Below are 14,652 nucleotides of genomic sequence, written 5' to 3'. Positions count from 1 at the left end.
GGTTTCCGAAATGTCATCATGTGGGTTTAGTTCAGGTTTGGTTCGGTTGCCCACCCACTCTCAGATTTAGTCATGACACGGCGAGAGCTGGTCAACCACTCAGCGACTTATTGAAATCTTTGGCGATTTTTTCCGTCTTACACGAATGACTGTTTCCCGGTCACATATGCAACACATCCGCATTGGGATAGCAACATACATACCAGCGGCTACTTTGTAGACCCATCGTCAAATTCCTATGGCTAGAGTGAGAGCAATAAAACCGCATAGTCTGATTGCCTGGTTCACCGCACTAACACCTCCTTCACGGACCAAGACGTTGGGTTAAGTGCAGTCATGTGCAATTCCAAACACCCTAGTAGTATCTACATGGGGGTTGAAGCCGATGACTGGGAACTCTCATATATAAACACGGCTGCACAGGAGGATAAAACTCTTCATAAAGACATGAATATATTACAAAATCCTTAGTTCATAATACAAACTCCCGAATAGTTCGGACTCGCTCACTCGAACACTACATCCTTCGAGCATTGGCCTTCTACCAGGCGGGCACCTTTTAGTATGTCCTCAAAATAGCACTCGAGTGTGCGATGGTCCTTGCTTTCAGGTGGACCCTCAACTGCCACCTTTTCGGCTTTCATCTTCGCGCAGTGCATCTTGACACGGGCGAAGGCCATTCGCGCTCCTTCTATGCAGGACCACTTTTTGACGACGTCGATTCAGGGCAGTGCATCGACGAGACGCCGCACAAGGCCGAAGTAGCTGTTGTCGGTGTCAAAACCGGCAGATCTCGGGTAGGGGGTCCTGAACTATGCGTATAAGGATCGATGGTAACAGGAGACAGGGGACAAGATGTTTACCCAGGTTCGGGCCCTCTTGATGGAGGTAATACCCTACGTCTTACTTGATTGACTTTGATGAGTATAGGGGTTACAAGAGTTAATCTACCACGAGATCATGATGGCTAAACCCTAGATGTCTAGCCTATATGATTATGATTGTGTCTAGTCTCTACGGACTAAACCCTCCGGTTTATATAGACACCGGAGGGGACTAGGGTTGTACAAAGTCGGTTTATAGAGAAAGGAATCTTCATATCCGCATGCTAAGCTTGCCTTCCATGCCAAGGAGAGTCCCATCCGGACACGAGGGAAGGCCTTCTATCTTGTATCTTCACGTCCCATCTGTCCAGCACACGTCACGTAGCCCGGACACCCGAGGACCCCATAATCCAGGACTCCCTCAGTAGCCCCTGAACTAGTCTTCAATGATGACGTGTCCAGCACACAGATTGTCTTCGGCATTGCAAGGCGGGTTCCTCCTCCGAATACTTCAAAGTAGTTGATCGTTAGTACTATATCCGGCTCTGTACAATAGTCATACCTTTGAATCATAAGGGCAGAATACCGATAAGTTCTATCTTCTGAAGATTTCACTAGTGAGACATTACGTCTGGCCATTTTATTATTTCGAACCGCTTTTCGGCCTCCCGTTTCGCGTTTCGAGACGCAACCTCCGACGACACATCTTGTCAAAACAAAGATCGTGCCCACTTATTACGGGATTCTCATTAATACGGGTTTGGGAAACCCAACCGTGTCGCTTCGCATGACAACTTGGAAATAGGCGAGCTTTAAGGCTCGTGGGGGACGGATGATATTCACTACCTTTATAAGGAGATAAGATTCCCCCTTTTTAACCCACGCCTTCCCCTTCCTCAGTCCATCCGCCCTCAAGCTCTAGCGCAGCTTCGATCCACTCTGTTCCCAGAAAGTACTCCAGCCATGTCCGGATCCGGAGTGCAGGGCAAGTGGATGGCCTCCTCTATCACGGAGAAAAACATCAAGGAACTCCAGGAAGCGGGGTATCTGGCCAAAGAGATCACCCACCGGCTCCCGGCCAAAAAACAGGTCATCCCACTCCAAAGCCTGGCGAGAGGGTAGTATTTACCCCTCATTTTCTTCGCGGACTGGGGTTTCCCCTTCATCCTTTTGTCCGCAGCCTCATGTTATACTACGGGCTAGATTTCCATGATCTAGCCCCAAATTCTTTCCTCAACATTTCGGTGTTTATCATCTTATGCGAGGCATTCCTCTGTGTTTCCCCCCACTTCGGCGTATGTCTCAAGGTCTTCAAAGTGAAGCCGAAAGTGGTGGACGGGTAGCACGCGGATTGCAGTGGCGCTATGGTGAGAAAATTGCCCAATGTCACTTGGCCCAAGGGTACCTTCGTGGAGACCGTGAAGGGATGGCAGTAGGGGTGGTTCTATGTCACAGAGCCCCGTGACTCCACATGGGTTGCTCCTATGGAGTTCAAGTCCAGGCCCCCAATGCGGCTGACATCCTGGCTCAACAAGGGCCTGGACTGGGCATCGCCAGACGAGGTAACGATGCTGGAGAAGCGCATCAAGAGCATGGTAGATAAAAATACCAGCCTCGCTAGCGTGATTCAAGTGATGCTCTTCCGCCGGATACTCCCGTGTCAGGCGCGTCAAGAGCCCATGTGGAAGTTCGACCCGGCCGGTCCTCGGACCCTGCAGCCATTCTTCGGCATGTAGCACGAAGACATGTGGAAGCTGCTCTTCAAGAACCAGAAGTCATGGCCGGAGACAACCGACGACCTCGGCTACGACAACACCCATGCTGCGACCCTCATAAGTTCTTTGATAACATTACTTCGCGAGCCCATGGAGCACACTAAACTCTCCATTTTCTTTCACAAGGCTAGACAAAGAAAGCGGAACGGATTCACTGTCTGGCTTCGCTACCCGAAGATGAAGCTATTCCTCTGCTGACGAGGATGCTAGTCCCAACACCGTACCAGGTGCCGTAAAAGAAGGCCAAGGAGAAGGTCAAGGAGGCCAAGAGTGGGCTCCGCCGTAAAGGCGCCTCGGACATAGTGTCCGAAGACACCAAAACTCTCTCCTCCCCTTACGAAGAGGAAGAGGAGGAGGAAGAGAGCGATCCCCCACCCAAGGGGGAGAAGAAGAAGAAGAATAGGGAAACTTCCGTTGATCCAGAGGCGGAACTGTCCAAGAAAGGGAGGACTTCCCTTACGGATGACTAGAGTCGGACATTGATGAGTGGCACCCCAAGCCGAAGCCCCTGGCCGGATTGTAAGTACTCAAAGGTTATAGTTGTAATGTATTTAAATTGTATGATGCAGTCCGGTTAAGGTCCTCCCCCAGCGATCCTCCTCTTCCGGGAATCCGCTGGGTCCGAACATGACGAAGAGCTAATCATCTCCACCAGCTTCCTCCCCCATTGCCGCGGATAACACCAAGGTGTCGTCCCAAAGGACCCTTCCGAAATAGGGAGAGGTGCTAGAGGCTACCAAGAACATGGGGGAACCGACCCCAATGGAGACTGGAGACGGTGAACATGTCCAGTTTGGCCCCTAGCCAAATGTCATTCCAGAAACCCACACGGTCCGGAGACAGAGGAGCAACCCTCTTTACCAGAAGGGGGCGCGCCTACAACACCGGCGTCCTCTATCAATGCGGAGGTGACGGACACTCTGATGAGAGCGCTTCAGAGCGCCATCATTGTGGAAGAACATTGTACCCTTACAGGTACGGTTCCGCGAAAAGTGGACTGAGCGAAGCCTACACTAGCCTTTTACGAGGCTTTGAGGTATGTGTCTTACAGTGTTTTTTTAGCTATGTAAAAGAATTCTTGTGTATAGATAGTAGCCCTCGAGACTCTGTTCGGTGTTTGGAAAGAAAACCGAACAGAGGATCTAATAACTCATGCAGCAGACTAACACACATATCTGTTTGAACAAGCAGGCTACAAAGCAGGTGTCAGCTGCCCATGCCGCCGAAGCATCCGAGCTAAGGCGGAAGCTAGAAGAAAAGCAAGGTATGTAATACCGAAGGACGTCTGAAATGATGCCAGCTATGATGTAGTATCTCAATGAGTTTGTAGGATCGAAATTATGTCTAGAGGGGGGGGTGATTAGACTACTTGACCAAATAAAAATTTAACCTTTTCCCAATTTTAGTTCTTGGCAGATTTTAGCTATTATAGGACAAGTCAAGCAATCATCACACAATTCAAGCAAGCATGCAAAGAGTATATTGGCAGCGGAAAGTAAAGCATGCAACTTGCAAGAATGTAAGGGGAAGGGTTTGGAGATTTCAAACGCAATTGGAGACACGGATGTTTTTCCCGTGGTTCGGATAGGTGGTGCTATCCTACATCCACGTTGATGGAGACTTCAACCCACAAAGGGTAACAGTTGCGAGAGTCCACGGAGGGCTCCACCCACACAGGGTAACGGTTGCGCGAGTCCACAAAGGGTCCACGAAGAAGCAACCACCCACAAAGGGTCCACGAAGAAGCAACCTTGTCTATCCCACCATGGCCATCGCCCACACAGGACTTGCCTCACTAGCGGTAGATCTTCACAAAGTAGGCGATCTCCTTGCCCTTACAAACTCCTTGGTTCAACTCCACAATCTTGTCGAAGGCTCCCAAGTGACACCTAGCCAATCTAGGAGACACCACTCTCCAAGAAGTAACAAATGGTGTGTAGGTAATGAACTCCTTGCTCTTGTGCTTCAAATGATAGTCTCCCCAACACTCAACTCTCTCTCATAGGATTTGGATTTGGTGGAAAGAAGATTTGAGTGGAAAGCAACTTGGGAAGGCTAGAGATCAAGATTCATATGGTAGGAATGGAATATCTTGGTCTCAATACATGAGTAGGTGGTTCTCTCTCAGAACATATGAGTAGGAATTGTGTATGTGTTCTGATGGCTCTCTCCATGAATGAAGAGGAGGTGGAGGGGTATATATAGCCTCCACACAAAATCCAACCATTACACACAGTTTTCCAATCTCGGTGGGACCGAATCAACAAACTCGGTCGGACCGAAAATGTAAACCTAGTGACCGTTGGAGATTTTCGGTGGGACTGACATGCAACTCGGTGGGACCGATATGGTTAGGGTTTGGGCATAACGTAATCTCGGCGAGACCGAATTTGGTAATTAGCTAACCAGAGAGTTGGTCAGGCAAACTCGGTGGGACCGATTTGCTCTTTCGGTGAGACTGAAAAGTTACAAAAAGGAAACACTGAATTTACATTGCAATCTCGGTGGGACCGATTCGCTCTTTCGGTGAGACCGAAAAGTTACGAAAGGGAAACAGAGAGTTTGCAATCCCATCTCGGTGAGACCGAGATCCCTATCGGTAGAACCGAATTGCTAGGGTTTGGCAGTGGCTTATGACAAATGAAACTCGGTGGCGCCGGATAGGAAGAATCGGTAGGACCGAGTTTGGCTTTAGGGTTTAGGTCATATGTGGATATGGGAAAGTAGTTGAGGGTTTTGGAGCATATCACTAAGCACATGAAGCAAGAGGCTCATTAAGCAACACCTCATCCCTCCTTGATAGTATTGGCTTTTCCTAAAGACTCAATGTGATCTTGGATCACTAAAATATAAAATGAAGAGTCTTGAGCTTTTGAGCTTGAGCCAATCCTTTGTCCTTAGCATTTTGAGGGTTCCACTTTCACATCCATGCCATGCCAATCATTGAGCTTTCCTAAAATAATCATCTTGGAATAGCATTAGCTCAATGAGCTATATGTTGTTATGAATTACCAAAACCACCTAGGGATAGTTGCACTTTCAATCTCCCCCTTTTTGGTAATTGATGACAACATATAGATCAAAGCTTCGACAAATGATAATAAGCATGAAATATATCGTCGCTTTGAGAAGTATGTGATAAGTAAGAGCTCCCCCTAAATTTGTGCATATTTAAAATTTGCTTTGTACTGCAAATGCACAAGGATTTAGAGTCATGGGTTACTCTTCCATGTCACATACATCTTGGTGGAGCGCTTAAAATGATAAGAATGAAATACATGCACTCATCACCAAGAAAAGTGAATGATCACATAAGATAGATAAGATAATAGCATTAAGCAAGCATTAAGTGTAGCTTATGATCAAACACATGATCATCAATGTCTCACAGATAATGACGTAGTATCTCAAGCACTCAAAAGCAAACAAAGTTCGAAAAGCCACCAAATAAAGCAAGAGAGAAAAGGGCAACACTCTCTCTCTCTCTCTCGAAGCCTATGATCTATACATTTTTCTCCCCCTTTGGCAACAAGTTACCAAAAAGTTCCTACAAAATGCATAGTGCTAAGTCGACGCTCAGGCTTGATCTTCAGGTGGTGGTGGAGTCCAGATCACTCCAAGGACGAAGGCTTTTGTAGACGCTGAAGTAGACGCTGGAGTTGGAGCTGAAGTAGATGCTGGAGCTGGTGGAACTGAGGCTGTAGCTGGTGCTGAAGTGGTGGCTCTGGTGTCAGCAACTGGCACGGCAGATGACCTCGGACCTCGTGGCACTCTGGCAAAGGCATGAGTGGTAGTCCTGCCTCTCCTCTCCTGCATGTCATCCTGGAGCTGCTCCACTGCAGTCTGAATCTCTGTCACCATGACATCCAAGTCATAGAACTTTTGTTCCATGATTCTCTCTAGGCTTGCTTGGTTTTGAGTTAGGGTGGCTTGTCCTTTCACAATCCGCAGGGTGGATGCAATCAGGTAACCAAGCTGCTCTTGTTTGGTCTTCAAGAAATACTCAGATGCCTCCTCTTGAGTTGGCATCTTGGCAGCTTTCTCCTTCCGTGCCTTCTCCTTCTTTGCTTGTGCTTGGGCAGACGATGGTTCATTTTCAGTCATAACAACTTGATTATCCTCAAAATCTGGACGGATGGGCAGGTGTTCCTTGTCCAATGAGTATATGCCCGTGCCCATCTTGGAGTTAATGAGCTCCTGAATTTGTGGGGCATACCCACAGATCCTCTTCTGGTCTGCTGCAGTCCTCTTGATAGTCTCTACTATGAGGCTCATGACTTTGAATTTCTGAGGTACATCAAATACATGAAGCAAATTGATTGCATGGCCTCGGATCATCTTGTGATCTCCAGACTTGGGCAAGAGAGTGTGCCTCAATATCCAATTGATGGTAGGCAGCCCTGACAGAAGATAATGCACAGACCCAAACTTGAAAGTATCAAGAGCTTCATTGGGAATCTCCTTGTACATGTTGGACATTGAGTTGTGGTCCATCTTCTTCTTGGCATAAATGTCCAAGTCATCTGCTTGCTCCTCTGGGGCATTGATCAACTTTGCCCATTCCTCAACAGTTGATTGGTACCTCGTACCTTCGGACATCCATGTGATCCTTCCATCTGGGTAGAAGTGTGCTGTGGAGTAGAACTGCATGATTAGCTCCTCGTTCCACTTTGTGAGCTTCTTCCCAACAAAGTCTGCAACTCCACATGCACTAAAGCTGTCATATACTCCAGGGTAGTGTTCCTCATTTTCCTTCATGTAGGTCCAGTTGACCCATCTTATGTCACAAACAATTGGCTTCTTATCAAGCAGCACTGTCTCATAGAAATCTTGTTGTTCCTTGGTATGAAATCTGTAGTCCACAGCAGTCCTTCTCCTTGAAGCATACGGATCTGCTTCTCTCCACTTCATGAGCCCTGAATCTCTCCTGAGCTTCATATCCTCAGCCACAGGATGAGCATCGTTGTGGTCTGGGATCTTGGGCTTGAGCTTTCTAAGAACTTGCTCTTCATCCTCTTCTTCAACAGCTTCAGGCACTGGGGCCTTGTTCTTCTCAGCAGCAGGTATGCTCCTTGTATTTCTCTTTAGTGCTGTCTTGACCTTTGATGCAGCCTTGGGCTTAGATGCAGTAGCCCCTAATTTTATAGCATCACCCATTAGCTTGGGTGCCTTAGGTGCTGGTGCAGCAACCTCTTCTTCCTCTTCCTCTTCCATGATGGAAGCCTTTCCAAGCACTCTGGCTATGGTCTTCTTAACCCTTTCCTTCCTCTTCTTGCCTTCAGCAGCAACTGGCTCTTTGGGTGCAGGCTTTTCAGTTGAAGCTCTAGCCTTTGACATAGGCTGCCTGCCTGCTAGCCTTTTGATCTTTAAGCCTGGCTTTGTGCCTTGAGCTGGCTCAACTCTCTTTGATGTGGCCTCTTCCTCTGCCACATAATCTTCATCTTCAGAATCTGAAGTTCTCTTCTTCCTCTGTCGAGTGGCAGCTTTTGGCAAATTGCTTGGGGTACTTTTGCTGCCATCATCTGAAGAGCTGGAGGGACTAGTGCCCTCACTCATCACCACTTGCTGTTCTGACACATTCTGGCTGTCACTCTGATCTGACATGTTGAACAAGCTGACTGCTGACCCTGTGAACAGTTTATAGATGAGGTAGAGTGGATGAGCATCACAAAATGCAGAGATTTTTGCAAAAGAATGATCCAAAAACTTAGTTTTAGTTTCCCACTGAAATCATCTTGGATCTACTGATTTTCAAACTCGGTGATACCGAAGCAGTTTTGGAACCTAAACTAGTGAACTCGGTTGGACCGAGTCACAGTTCGGTGGCACCGAGACTGCTAGGGTTTCACAGAGTTCCAAAATCGGTCACACCGATAAGTAATTCTCGGTCAGACCGAGTCTCACTTGTGCAATGGCATAAGCCAAATCGGTGGGACCGAGTTTTTCAACTCGGTGGGTCCGAGATGGTTTCGGCGGAAACCTAACCCTAAAATTTTCGAATCAAACCTAATCTACGAGAGCATTGACTGGATAGGAGTGTTTCAATCGTGGCAAGAATCATGATGATCACAATGTGCTAAAAATCGGATTGGGGAATAGCACAAAGATCGAGTCCATACCCTAGTTCGGCGGAGACTCGCTATGGCGGCAACGGTGGGGTAGAATTCCCGTTGACGGCGACGGAGACCAGCGACTGGAGGCGGCTGGCAGCGAGGAGACGATCCGGAGACCACGTTGGCAAAGCAGGCTATCGCGCGGGCGAAGGGGTTCGGAGAAATTTCCAAAATTTTGCCCGTGACTATATATAGCCCGACCCTGTCGGTGTGACCGAGTGGAACAACTCGGTGGCACCGAGATTCATAACTGCAAGCAGTTACTGAAACTCGGTGTGACTGAAATGTTCAAATCGGTTGCACCGAGATCGAAAACCTAGATCAACTTAATGATCTCAGTAGGACCGAAAGTGGGGTATCGGTCAGACCGAGAATCATAAGGAGGTTTTGGAAGTTTAAGTCTATGACGAATCGGGGACTCCGAGTGCTCCTCACACAGAGTGGTTCAAATCTGACTTGATCAAATTTTGTGATGCAGCATGAATAGAGTTTGAGACGAGAAAAGCATAGATAGCTAGAGAAGGTTCTTAGGCATTCTTGTCCATCCACTTGGCAAAAGGAAATAAAACCAAACAATCAAAACAACAAGTGGATGTCCTCGAATGAGTAAAATATGCAACCAGCATGCTCACACAATAAGGTGGAAAATGAAATATATGACAAGGCATGCACAACCAATTCTAGCATCTATCAAGCAATTTGCGATGACTAGGTCATCTATATATGAGTATATTGACTTAGGAGTCAAGTGAGAGCACTTGATCATAGGTCATACTCATCATTTAAGCTCAAGTGGGGTTACCACTTTTACATAAAGCATTGTTGTGTTCACATCTTTAGAGTTGCTTTAGCTCAAGTCTTAGAGTAAAGCTCCCCCTAGATGTGATATCCCCCCTTAGAGGGATGAACTAACCTCAGGTTTTGTTGATGATGACTTCATGTAGATGTTGAAGATGTGGATGCTCAATGTTGATGTAGATCACTTTGGAGCTATCCATTTGAGTGAATTGCACTTTCAATACCTACATGGGTTAGTCCCACAAAGAACAAACAAGGATATCCATAGACATAGAGTGATGCACACACAAGATGATGTCCATGAAAACTTTTAGGTTACCTTGTCCCTTGTCTTACCAACAAGAGGGTTTGTGACTCCTTGAACTAGTGCAAGATGTGGAAGTTGATTGCACTTGTTCTTGCCAAGATGATAAGAGTGAAGTATGTTGGCGGAGTCACCCTCAAGAACTCTCTAGTTCTTCTTCTTTTGGATCCACACCATCTTGATGGGAATCCTTGGAGTTGTAGTCGTACTTGATGAAGTGGAACTTGAAGTAGTCTTGGGAATCCACTTGACTAAGGTCTTAGGAGCTTCTTCAAATGCATCAATTTCCTCTTGAAGCTTGTCCTTGCCTTTTTGCTTGTAGTCTTGTGGTGGAAGATCATCTTGAGCTTGTGTCCCCTTGAAAGAAGTATCACACTTCTCTTGTTGAGGAACAAACTTTGTCTTGGGGTATTGATCTTCTTCCCACTCAACTCCATTGGCATTGAACTTTCGTTCAAAACCAACACCTTGATTCTTCCGGTGCATTCCTTGCTTGCGCACAATTTCCTCGAATTGCTTACTCCTGGCAAGGCTTTTGTACACTCCTTTCTCTATAATTCCCTTCAATAAGCTATTTTCTTGCTCAAGTGTAACTTGGCTAAGAGAATCATTAGTGGAATCAAGAGAACTACTAGAAGCAACAATATTGGATTTAGCATGATCATTGTTACTACTAGAGGAAGAATCTTTCTTGTTCTTGTTATTAGACTTGACTTGAGGCATGTAAGTGGATAAGAGTAAACGCTTGGCAATGTGAGAAGAAGTTTTCTTGCGTAGATCATCATTGATTGCTTTTAAGAACTCATGCTCTTGCTCAAGATTGAGCTTTTCAAAGCGTAATTTCTCATGAGCTCTTAAAAGTTCTCGATGATCTTCGAAGATAGTTTCATGAGCTAACTTAAGAGTGTTTAGTTCTTTAGTTAGAGACTCAATCTTCTCCTTATCATTGTCATGCGTTTTATCTTGATTAGCATGATTAATTGACGTTTCATCATAGTATTCATCACTAGAGTTGTCAACAAGCAAATCATCACCTAACAAGTCATCTTCATCACTATTGAAATCAACATACTCGGGGTGTGTTACCTTAGGACCTTTGGCCATGAAGCATCTTCCAATTCCTTCATTTGGTGAGTCAAATATGTCGTAGGAGTTGGTTGACACAAGTGCTAGACCGGCAACACCTTCATCTTGAGTATCTTCGGAGTCGGAGTAATAACTTCTCTCGGAGTGACTATCGGAGTCGGAGCCGGATACCCATTCACCAACATGAGCTTGATATCTTCGTTTTGTGTAGCTCCTTGATGATTTTTCCTTCCTTTCCGAATCCTTGCTTCTCCGTGAGTATCTTCATTCATAACGATCATCTCTACTCCTTCTCTCTCTTGGTGGTGATTCTTTGCTTCTTCTTTTTGGAGAATCTTCTCTTCTCTTGTCGGGAGCCGTACACTCATTGGAATAGTGTCCGGGTCTTCCACAACTGTAGCAGTTTCACTCTCGACTAGAAGATCTTTGTCATTGTAGGACCTTGACTTGAAGCTTCTATCTTTGCTTCTACTCTTGTAGAACTTGTTGACGTTCTTCACCATTAAGCTCAATTCCTCATTGAAGTTTTGTTTCTCACTTGATGATGTAGGGGCTTCACATGAGGCTTTGTAGGCACCACTTGACTTGTTGTGAAGTTCCTCTTTATCCTTAAGTGACATCTCATGAGCAACAATTCTTCCAATCACCTCCGTTGGCTTGAGATCTTTGTAATTGGGCATCATTTGGATCAATGTGCACACGGTATCATATTTTCCATCCAAGGCTCTTAGAATCTTCTTGACGATGAATCTATCAGTCATCTCCTCACTTCCTAAGCCGGCAATCTCATTTGTGATGAGAGCAAGCCTAGAGTACATTTCAGCGACACCTTCACCATCCTTCATTTTGAACTTGTCAAGTTGACTTTGAAGCACATCCAACTTGGATTCCTTGACGGAGTCGGTACATTCGTGCATATCAATCAAAGTGTCCCAAATTTCATTTGCATTCTCAAGACGGCTGATTTTGTTGAATTCTTCTGGGCACAATCCGTTGAAGAGAATATCACAAGCTTGAGCATTGTATTGCAACATCTTCAACTCTTCCGCGGTAGCTTCACGGTTTGGTTCTTTCCCATCAAAGAAGTCACCTTGCAAACCAACACACACAATAGCCCAAACGGCGGGGTTATGTCCAAGAATATGCATTTTCATTTTATGCTTCCAACTAGCAAAATTAGTACCATCAAAGTAAGGACCTCTACGGTGATAATTTCCCTCGCTAGATGCCATACTCTCCTAGGTTGTGAAACCAAGGCTATGACCACCAAAAGCTATGGAGATCAAAGCAAATGGAGACCAAAGCTCTGATACCACTTGTAGGATCGAAAGTATGTCTAGAGGGGGGTGATTAGACTACTTGACCAAATAAAAATTTAACCTTTTCCCAATTTTAGTTCTTGGCAGATTTTAGCTATTATAGGACAAGTCAAGCAATCATCACACAATTCAAGCAAGCATGCAAAGAGTATATTGGCAGCGGAAAGTAAAGCATGCAACTTGCAAGAATGTAAGGGGAAGGGTTTGGAGATTTCAAACGCAATTGGAGACACGGATGTTTTTCCCGTGGTTCGGATAGGTGGTGCTATCCTACATCCACGTTGATGGAGACTTCAACCCACAAAGGGTAACGGTTGTGAGAGTCCACGGAGGGCTCCACCCACACAGGGTAACGGTTGCGCGAGTCCACAAAGGGCTCCACCCACAAAGGGTCCACGAAGAAGCAACCACCCATAAAGGGTCCACGAAGAAGCAACCTTGTCTATCCCACCATGGCCATCGCCCACACAGGACTTGCCTCACTAGCGGTAGATCTTCACGAAGTAGGCGATCTCCTTGCCCTTACAAACTCCTTGGTTCAACTCCACAATCTTGTCGGAGGCTCCCGAGTGACACCTAGCCAATCTAGGAGACACCACTCTCCAAGAAGTAACAAATGGTGTGTAAGTAATGAACTCCTTGCTCTTGTGCTTCAAATGATAGTCTCCCCAACACTCAACTCTCTCTCATAGGATTTGGATTTGGTGGAAAGAAGATTTGAGTGGAAAGCAACTTGGGAAGGCTAGAGATCAAGATTCATATGGTAGGAATGGAATATCTTGGTCTCAACACATGAGTAGGTGGTTCTCTCTCAGAACATATGAGTAGGAATTGTGTATGTGTTCTGATGGCTCTCTCCACAAATGAAGAGGAGGTGGAGGGGTATATATAGCCTCCACACAAAATCCAACCGTTACACATAGTTTTCCAATATCGGTGGGACCGAATCAACAAACTCGGTCGGACCGAAAATGTAAACCTAGTGACCGTTGGAGATTTTCGGTGGGATTGACATGCAACTCGGTGGGACCGATATGGTTAGGGTTTGGGCATAACGTAATCTCGGTGAGACCGATTACACAAACTCGGTGAGACCGAATTTGGTAATTAGCTAACCAGAGAGTTGGTCAGGCAAACTCGGTGGGACCGATTTGCTCTTTCGGTGAGACCGAAAAGTTACAAAAAGGAAACACTGAATTTACATTGCAATCTCGGTGGGACCGATTCGCTCTTTCGGTGAGACCGAAAAGTTACGAAAGGGAAACAGAGAGTTTGCAATCCCATCTCGGTGAGACCGAGATCCCTATCGGTAGAACCGAATTGCTAGGGTTTGGCAGTGGCTTATGACAAATGAAACTCGGTGGCGCCGGATAGGAAGAATCGGTAGGACCGAGTTTGGCTTTAGGGTTTAGGTCATATGTGGATATGGGAAAGTAGTTGAGGGTTTTGGAGCATATCACTAAGCACATGAAGCAAGAGGCTCATTAAGCAACACCTCATCCCTCCTTGATAGTATTGGCTTTTCCTAAAGACTCAATGTGATCTTGGATCACTAAAATATAAAATGAAGAGTCTTGAGCTTTTGAGCTTGAGCCAATCCTTTGTCCTTAGCATTTTGAGGGTTCCACTTTCACATCCATGCCATGCCAATCATTGAGCTTTCCTGAAATAATCATCTTGGAATAGCATTAGCTCAATGAGCTATATGTTGTTATGAATTACCAAAACCACCTAGGGATAGTTGCACTTTCAAGAGTGCGCTGGCCAAGGCCAAGAAGGAGGCGGAGGAGGAACGAGCCTCCCACCTTAAACATGAATCGCGGGTGGAGGAAGTCCAACAAGAGCTCAAGGATGCCATAGACAAATGCGAGTCCTTAGAGCGGAAGAGTTCAGAGCAAAATTATAAACTTGCTAAGGCACTCCAAAGTGCAGAAGAAGCCCGAGCTGAAGCCCAAAGCGCTGTCCGGGAGATCCAAGAGGCAAGGAAAATTGCGGCGGGTAAGGCCTTTAACATGCAGAGCAAATTTGTGAAGAAGAGGTATATCTTTCTAACCCGGATTTGGAGTTCTACAGGAGTGTTTGCAGACCTGCCCTGGAGTGTTGCTGATGCCGCGGAGTTCTTCCGGGATGAAGAGGGGAGCTCAACATAGAAGCTGTTCTAGTCGCAGTACCTTCCGCCACAGCATCCTATGCCCCTCAGCGATCAGCTGAAGCAATGGACCGAACTGCACAGGGTGGCTGAATTGGCTATGAGGGATTTGATAATCTGTCTTTGGCCCGCCGAACCCATGCCTAGTAGCTACTTCGGTCTCGTCAAGTGGCTGGTCAGCGCCTGCCCTCGGCTTGATGTCGTGAAGCAGTCAGTCTGTATTGAAGGTGCATGGATGGCCTTCGCCCGTGTCAAGGTGCAATGGGCGAAGATGGACGCAGTCA

The sequence above is a fragment of the Triticum urartu genome, chromosome 6A, assembly GCF_056163025.1.
Source record: "Triticum urartu cultivar PI428250 chromosome 6A, HENAU_Tu73, whole genome shotgun sequence".
NCBI classification, from domain to species: domain Eukaryota; kingdom Viridiplantae; phylum Streptophyta; class Magnoliopsida; order Poales; family Poaceae; genus Triticum; species Triticum urartu.
Note: the sequence above shows the minus strand (reverse complement) of the source record.